Raw genomic sequence first — 9,740 nt, 5'->3', positions numbered from 1 at the left:
GGACTGGTCGCCAGCCAATCACAGGGCGCATATAGACAAACAACCATTCACACTCACATTCATACCTATGGACAATTTGGAGTCGCCAATTAACCTAGCATGTTTTTGGAATGTGGGAGGAAACCGGAGTACCCGGAGAAAACCCACACATGCACGGCTAGAATTGAACTCGGGTCTGTGCTGTGAGCTGTGAGGCCTGCGCACTAACCACTTGTTCACCATGCAGTCTCTGTTGATACAATGATTGCCAATTTAGACCTAATGCACACAGAGAAAGACTCTTTTTGAGCACAAGTCTTAAAAAATGGCCTAGTGTTACATTTAAATTCAGATTTGTGTATCCTCAGCAGTGTTGGTCTTTCCTGTAGAAGTTCCACTGTACTGTATTGAGGCCACAGGTTAGATGGGAACATGTTAGTGTACATTGGACAAACTGCTCTGCATCATGGACAACCCCATCCACCCACTCCATCAGACAATGGAAGGGCAGCAGAGCTCCTCCAGTTCCGTTCCCATAGTGAACGCCACAGGACTTGATTCACTCCACATGTGTTTCTTAACAACAAACACACACACTAATGTTAGCTTAGTCTGCTTATTGATGCTTCACTATTACAGTAAACTCCAGTGTGTCCATTTTGCTGCAGCAGTCAATTTTCTTGCTGATCTTTTTCTCATAAATGTTGTCTCTTTGCGGAAAAGTAACTACAGGGTACAAAGTTATCATTTTTGTGAATGTATGATTATACCGTATTGCTATAACATGGAGGGGTAAACAGTCCAGTCAAGAAACCCAATGAAAGTGTTGTTTTTCTCCCAGACAGTCAATGAGTCATGTTGGAGCGTGCCGCCATTAGACAGACTATGACAGTTTGACATTTACACTGACAATTCCAAAGACTGTCTTTGGTAATTTTGGGAGGTGATTCCAGACAGATATGGGTGTGTTTTGGGGCAATGAAGGGGGTGCAAAAGGGGCTGGGGCTGCGTTTAATGCAGTCACCTCTCCCATGACTGCATTAAACGCAGCAGCCAAATCCTGGGCTTACACTGGAGTCACGTTTATTCAAGGCATGATGTCACTCCAGGGTGTGACATCACGTCAAGCAACATTTAGTAAGAGGCGTCCTGTTGACGGCTCAGGACAATTAGTTGTGTATGTGTTCATCTTTAAACACTAAATTACTCAAATGTAACTCACTTCAGTTTAGCATAGCAACTGCATATTTTGCCAGCAGTGGGAATGTAAACACCAGCAAACGTGCAGACTGTGGGTACGTTGCAGGTGTTTTTCCACCCGTGGTAGATTTCCTCCAACAGTCACAAGGTTATGTCCGATTCATATCATGCAAAAATGGCAGGTAAAAACAAGCAAACAGGTGTACGCAAGTGAATTGATTAGAAACACATGAAAATCTGATTTGTGTTGTGAAAAATGTGAAAAATACACAGTATTTAGTATAATACCTTATTTTTTTGCATGTTTGCCACACTTGTTGTAAATGTTTCAGATCATCAAAACAATTTTAACATGTGAAAATAAATCAAGCTTTTAATTTTCTTAAGTTGACTTAGAAGATGCAGGGGAAACATACATTTAAAAATGTTTAAATCTGCATTTTTATTAAAAATAATAATGCAATAATGCAATTAATTTACAATATATTTAAATTGATTGATTATGGGGGCAATTAACCATCAATTAAACCAGTAATAATGATAGTAATAATAATGATAATAATAATATTTTCAATGGAATGAGGAATTCTCTCTCCTGAAGCGTTTTTTTTTTTTTTTTTTGCTCCCAGCTTGTTTGACCACTGACTGGCACTCTGTTTTCCCTCGTAACACATCACACACCATAAACACCACAAACTGCTGCTTGGTTGCTAAGTTGGCCATCAGGTCATTTTTGACAGCAGACGTCAATCATTGGTGGTGCAAGTGAGCAAACATTGTAAAATCCACATAGAGGCCTCTTTCAGTCTTAATGGCATCTTAAGAGTGAGTATACTGAAAAACAAAGATTATCAACTAGGACCTGTTTGACATCATTTATTTGTGTGGTACGGGTAGTTGCAATGAAGTCTTTATCGTTGTGGGCTGACAGTCATTTTGTTACATGCTAGTTTAATGAGAGATGACCTGCAACTATTTATAGGCTGTAAAAACCCCATCGAAGCTTGAGTGGGTTTCAAGCAGAGGTCAACACAGGCAGAAGGATGTGATGATGAGCAGCATGACGTAGCCTGCTGGGATGTGTTTAAGTACTCATTCGGGTTGGACGATATGGACCTTTGCATATATGATGATAGTTTTGAGATATATCACAATATGATGATATGAAAAGATATCAAATTTAGCTTCAGCGGTGACAAACTTTAAGCCATATAATGAAATACACTTAGCATGTATTTATTGGTAACAATCTGGCAAACTTTTCTTATGCGATTTCCGCCTCCGCACACATTGCTACTAAATCTTCAACAAAATGTAATGCCTGTGCTTGTGATGAAGGAATATGTAGTCACCCATGCAATTCTCACTCTTGTTTCGTGCGCTTTTATTTTGAAATGCTGTCACTGCTGTCCACTTAGAAATTGCACGTGGCACTGTAAAACCTTGCTTACATTAAAGCCGCAAAACACAACCTGGTGAAAACACACGTTAATATTAAGACTATAAGCAAATTGCTTCAAATGACCAGTTTTGACAACAAAAGAACACCACTGATGGCTGGCATTGTCGTAAATTTTCATTTGGACAAAATAAATTCACTGGCGTTCATGGCTGTCAGTCATGTTCATGTCGGTAGCACGTTTCAAGGAAGCAACCAACAATTTGGAGTCATTGTGTGGTTAGGATAGCTAACATTAGTAGTTAAACTTTGCCAAATTGTTATCATTAGCTGACAACAAACATCAGCAATGAGCATGGGTGTTATGTTGGAATATTCAAAGCAGGAAGAAGCGAGAGATATACTCGATATCACTCCCCAGTAGAGCAAAGGGAGGTATCAAGATAGAATTCAGAGGAGGAGATGCCAAGTACAATAGAATCAGTATTTAATTTAATCACCAGATGTCACCAAAAGGGGGTAGCAAGTACCCATATGTGCATGTTTAAATTATAGCGACGATTATGGTAGGGGCATGACCGATGTTAAAGTTATGTTCAGAGGTAACGACAATGACATTGCTACCGATCTGTGTCTTCACAGAGACTAACAGACATTAAAGAGGCCCAGTAAGACAGGAAGTGAGGTAGTAAAACATCCCGCATATGAGCATGATGAATAAATGAATAATAAATATTGATAATTCCAACTTGAGGTGGAAAGTGAATGGAGGTTCCACAGGCTTGTGTAACTGGAGTGCATTTTTAGTGCCTCAGCTGACTCTCACTTGGCTGCTTTAACTTGATAATTTTACTTTTTATACTGAGTGATTTTGTCACACTCCACTTGTGTTGTATGATCATGGAGTTTAGGTCAGATCGTCAGACGCAGGGTTTAGATACTTGCCCAGTATAGCCACATTTAAGCAGACTGCTGTAATTTGTTTACAATTGCAGGTTGCAACTTTCAGTTGCAAATTATACTGCAGTGTTTATATTTTGCTCCACTGAGTGTTTCAACAAGATCAAAATGGTTTACGTATACGTCATTTGCAGTTTGCTTGTCAGCAGTGACTCTAATCACATTTGCCCTTATTGTTGCGTTTAAAGCAAATTTTGTATGTTATTCATACCTTTCAAAGCATTATTCTTTCAAAGGAGTGCGAAATGTTGAGTAAATATTCAAATATATTAAATATATTTGATGAGCACATCTGCCTCACAGCCAGGTGGTTCTGGGTTCAACTTCTGGATTGGCTCTTTCTGTGTTTTGGGTTTAAATGTGAGGTTCAGGTCTGGAGATATACTTAACCACGTCCCCTTCAGAAGACACTTGTCATCTTGGAGGTGTTTGGGCTGCTTATCATTTCAGAAAACTGCCAATGTTTTCTGCTACTGTCTTACGCATCTGTCTACCTGTCTACCAACTACCCTCATGTGCTCCTTGACTACGTCCATAAACCTCCTCTTTGGTCTTCCTCTACGCCTCCTACCTGGCAGCATCCTTCTACCAATATATTCACTATCTCTCCTCTGGACATGTCCCAACCATCTCAGCCTGGCCTCTCTGACTTTATCTCCAAGGTCTCTAACATGTAATGTCCCTCTGATGTACTTGTTCCTGATCCTGTCCATCCTGGTCACTCCCAATGAGAACTTCAGCATCCTCATCTCTGCTACCTTGACTTATTTCCATTCATTCATTCATTTTCTAGCGCTTTTTCCTCACGAGAGTTGCGGGGGGTGCTGGAGCCGATCCCAGCTGTCTTTGGGCGAGAGGCGGGGTACACCCTGGACTGGTCGCCAGCCAATCACAGGGCACATATAGACAAACAACCATTCACACTCACATTCATACCTATGGACAATTTGGAGTCGCCAATTAACCTAGCATGTTTTTTTGGAATGTGGGAGGAAACCGGAGTACCCGGAGAAAACCCACGCTTGCACGGGGAGAACGTGCAAACTCCACACAAAGATGGGTGGAATTGAACCCTGGTCTCCTAGCTGTGATGTCTGCGCGCTAACCATTCGTCCTCCGTGCCGCCCAACTTATTTCCAATGGATAGTAAATCTATACTGCTATACAAGCTGTATATCCAACTTAAATTTTCATAGTATCGGCCCTTGAGAAGCTATCCTGTAATACCTTGTTTACCAAAGCAGGATACGTCAATTGTTAATAAAAATGAAAAACAATTACGGCCTAATTCTCGCAATTATGAGTGCACCTGAACGTCTCACTGTGGAAATCAGAGCAGAAAGAAGGAAGGAGACAGCATGATGTTCTTCATTGCTATTTTCGAGTTTTACAAACAAGTAAGTAACTATGTTGTGCATCAAGAGTGTTTAATCGGTGAAAACCTGTTAATGTATATGGATGAGAGTGAAGGATCCCAACATGCCATTGAAATAAAAGATATGTAGGACGAATATGTATCGATGTATCATTGCTCATGTAAAACTTTTGATGATGATGTGTAGGTTAATGCATATTGTCACTGTTTGCCTCACTATGCATATACCGTATTCTTCATGAGTGACACGACACAGGAGAGGCCATGAAAAACATGGTAAAGGCGGGGTTTGGTGCAAGAGGTCATCAATGCATGGTCAACTCCAATGAGCCTAGGGGGGAGTCACGTCTTGTTATTGAGCAATATGCTTGGTTTTGTGCTGTGAGGACCCACCCCCCTTTTGCTCTGCTTGTGTTTTTATCTGCACGCTGACAAAGAAAGAGGCCCCGCAAACAGCCACCTTCACACCTCTCTTAGCAGCTCAAGCACTTTCCATTCAGATGAGAAAAACCTACCACACACATGCTACAAAACAGATTAATGGCAAGTGGGCAGTCCTTTTCTCCTGACTGTAAGGAGCAGTGTGAGTATTGAGTGCTTGGTATGAAAGAGGATAAAGCGCAGACCCCTGTTCACTTACGGGGCCTTGAAATGTTTATAGGTTTTTTTTTCTTCAAAAGGTCAAAAAGTGTGACAAAAAAGTGCCCCCAAACAACTCAAGCAGCTTGGAAGCTTTATGAAAGTGCCAAATATGAATCACTGTGCTGTGGATGCCAGACAGCCTTTTCCTGTGTTGCTAAGAGCGCGCTTTGCACAGGAACAGGCCGGGTGGCAACAGGGAGGTGAAGCACTCAGCTGGCTTTACAGTGCTGCACGCTAGATATGACTTGATGCTCCCATTCCCGCCCCGGCAGCCTGGGTGGTCCGGGCTTGATTTTTATACTGCCCTCTATTAGCGCCGAGAACCGGTGATTTATGCAGCTGTCAGACTCGACTTCATCAGCCGGCAGTGAATTGTGGGTAGCTCACCACCAAGCACCTCCCACTTTAGGGTCAAAGTGAGCTACCTCTGAGTGCAGGGGAAAATGTTGAGGAAAATACAATTTGGATAAATAACAAGCACTCTTAGCACTGTGGCCAGCTCTGTGGAGACCCACCAGTGTAAACATATGGACAGCTGTGAATAAGGCAGAGTCTGTCTGACTTTTAGCTTGGTGAGAAAGAAGTCATTCATCAGGATGAGTTTGATCTACTCTGTCATAAGGCAGAAATCCATCCATCCATTTATCCATTTTCTTTACCGCTTATCCTCATTAGGGTAGCGGGGGTATGCTGGAGCCTATCCCAGACTATCCCTATCCCAGACCCCCTGACTTCGGGCAACCAGTACACCCTGGACTGGTCACCAAACAATTGCAGAAGCCAGAGATGACAAAGCATTAAAATTACATTTGGGTATACTACAGTGGAACCTTGGTTTGTGTCATTAATTTGTTCCAGAACTTTAACCAAAACAGACGCTAAACAAATAATTTTTTTCCATAAGAAATAATGTAAATCAAATTTATCTGTTCCTGAAAGCCATTAGTTATTCCTCAGTAACCACTCAAAATTGATGTGCTTCGAGTTCCTCTGTAGCCACTCTAGTGATTAGTTATTCATTAGCTCTTCAGTAACTACTCTAAATGTATGTGGCTTAGACATTTGTTCTTCATTAGTTCCTCAGTAACTACTCTAAATTGATGTGCCTTAGTTCTTCAGTAACTACTCTAAATTGATGTGCCTTTAGTTCCCCAGTAGCTACCATAGTCATTAGTTCTACATGAGCTCTTCAGTAACTACTCTAAATGTATGTGCCTTAGTCATTAGTTCTTCATTAGTTCCCCAGTAACTACTCTAAATTGATGTACCTTAGTTCCTCAGTAACTACTCTAAATTGATGTGCCTTTAGTTCCTCTGTAGCTACTATAGTCATTAGTTTTTCATTAGTTATTCAGCAACTACTCTAAATGTATGTGCCTTAGTAATTTGTTCTTCATTAGTTCATCAATAACTACTCTAAATGTATGTACCTTAGTTCCTCAGTAACTACTCTAAATGTAAGTATCTTAGTTGCTCAGTAACTACTCTAAATGTATGTACCTTAGTTCCTCAGTAACTACTCTAAATGTATGTGCCCTTAGCTCCTCTGTAGCTACTCTAGTCATTAGTTCTTCATTAGCTCTTCAGTAACTACTCTAAATGTATGTGCATTAGTCATTTGTTCTTCATTACCTCTTCAGTAACTACTCTAAATGCATGTGCCTCATGTGCATGTGCTACTCTGGTCATTAGTTCTTCATTAGTTCTTCAGTAACCACTCTAAATGTAGTGCTACTGTAGATAACAAACACTGTGAGGTGTACTCCCTTGTGTTGGCTGTGTTGACTTATTATAGAAGACAGTATACCTACACTGAAATGTGCAATTAATTTCCCAAAACACACCATTTAACTGTGCTAGTGTCATGTTGTGCAGTGGTGTGTTTACATGACGGAGATGTATCGAGTTCAGTGACTCCTCCAGACCTACATCATAGATGTTAACGGGAAATGTTGCTGTTGGCTTCATGCAGGGTGTGACTGCAGCACAAGGCCTCTGCCTTGGTGTGAAGTGGTTTGCTACATTTATGCTGGCTCACAAGCACCCATCATATTTTTGTGTAGATGTAAATTAAAAAAAAACAAAAAAAAAACATGCCTGGACGTTCCAGAGGCTCGAAGGTCTGATCAAACGATTCCCAATTAGAAGCATATAATTTGGCAACATGATGATATTAAAGATGGCAGCTTGGTTTGCCCTAGCTAAACTAACTCAACTGGCGGCTGACCATAATTTAGGGTTGCACTGCATTCACGCGCAGGGATGGAGGTGTAGTAGACTGTCTGTGAGCATGTGTGTGTGTGTGTGTGTGTGTGTGTGAATTGAAAATGGTTGGTCAAAATTCAAAAATGCATTTCTTGGTTTCAGAAGCAACATAAGTTGGGGGTAAAAAGGGGCGGAGTCACAACAGTGTGTGACACAGTGGAGGCTTTTGGCTGCCTATGTTGGGAAAAATATATCTAAGAAGGAGTTGTTATGGCGACAGTGAAAACAGAAGAGCAATGACCAACTTTAACCACCACACGAAAAAAAATAAGAGCTTTACTGGGTGAGTTGACATCTTGGAAAAATGTGATTTATTTGACTGTTGATAGTTACAAGAGAAAGCACCCCATTTGGTTGAAGTGACAACTAGATGCTAATTAGCTTAGCATAAGTGAAAGGTCACAATAATTAGTACAATTGTGACATCATGGATTATAATATCGTAATTGACCTATTTAGGTTGTTGAAGTCGAATTGTAATGTTGACTTTGTTAACCATATATGTCCTTACTGCTTAGTTTTACCCTTAAATGGCACAGAATGCTAAGGCCAGCTAACATTAGCTAACTTCAAAGAAACTATAGTGGAAACTGGTCGTTTCCTTTAGCTTGATGTTTGGTGAACAGGTCAAAACTTTTGACTTATGTAATTACTTTACAATGTAATATAATACTTTATTCACTTATTTACATTCACAAGTGGGAGAAAAAATGAATGAATGAAAGATGGAAATTAGCTTTAGCGTAATCTCGGGCCAAGCAACTCTTCTTAAATAAATGTTTTGTGTGAATGTTCATGCACTGTGAGTGTGAATAGTTGTTTGTCTATATGTGCCCTATGATTGGCTGGTGACCAGTCGAGGGTTTACCCCGCCTTTCGCCCGAAGACAGCTGGGATAGGCTCCAGCATTCCCCCGTGACCCTCATGAGGATAAGTGGCAGAAAAGGAATGAATGAATGAATGAATGTTCATACACGATATTCACAAATAATACGAATCCACTTAATAACAGGTGTAACAACCAGAACAACAGAACGACTCTAATAATTGTAATTCTGGATACTGTACTGTAAAATACTGTAATTATAACTACTGTGTTTATTTACTTCAACCACAAAAGAGGATGGATCGTAAATTGCAAGCATCTGAATTTTTAACATTCATAATGATTTGGAGTGCATGAAAAAGTGGAAAGGAAAATGTAGTAATTTATTGCCAAGCTCATTGCACAACACAGCAGCAACAGAACCATTGTTGTAATCTCAGTAAGAAGCAAACTGTTCAGCCAACTTTAATACTGTTGATGAGTTTGTTGTAAACAACAGTACAGTGGGTGTAAAGCGCTTGAGTTCAACACCAACAGCTAAGTAGCGCAAATGACAATTTACCGCGCACACAGAGGCGGATAAAGCCGAGTACCTTAATTTAGCTCTTAATAAAAAGTAAGACTATAAATAATCAAAAATGTTTTGAGGTTTACCAGGAACCTTTTGGGCAGGCTCAGATAATGACTGTAATAAAAAAAAATTAAAAAACACTTTAAAATACATTCCAATACATTCCAATACATTCCAATATGGTCCTATGACAGGCTACAGCAGAGATACCACAAGCGGTACTTTAAAATAAGTGTATGTGTGCGAGGAGAAAGAGACGTTTGCTCAGTTCACTGAAGCGTTGTGACCCTTGGAGTAGTGGAGGCCAGACTGCCATTGAAGCATTGAGCACAGATCCAGCAGGGATCCCTGACTCACGAGTACTGAATCGATGCGTATATTCCATCTGTTGACAGTCTCCTACACCACCGACTCTTTCATTAACCTCTTATCTAAATGTTTTTGCTTTCCTGCACTTCACTGACATCCTCAACCAAACCGACCTTGGGTCTGTTATTCCCCCTTGTGGGGAGGTTTCATATGT

The sequence above is a fragment of the Doryrhamphus excisus genome, linkage group LG3 (genome assembly GCF_037039965.1).
Source record: "Doryrhamphus excisus strain RoL-2023G ecotype Guam linkage group LG3, RoL_Dexc_Guam_v1.1, whole genome shotgun sequence".
In the NCBI taxonomy this organism is placed as follows: domain Eukaryota; kingdom Metazoa; phylum Chordata; class Actinopteri; order Syngnathiformes; family Syngnathidae; genus Doryrhamphus; species Doryrhamphus excisus.
The sequence above is the reverse complement of the archived record's forward strand: the minus strand, read 5'-3'. Positions refer to the sequence as shown.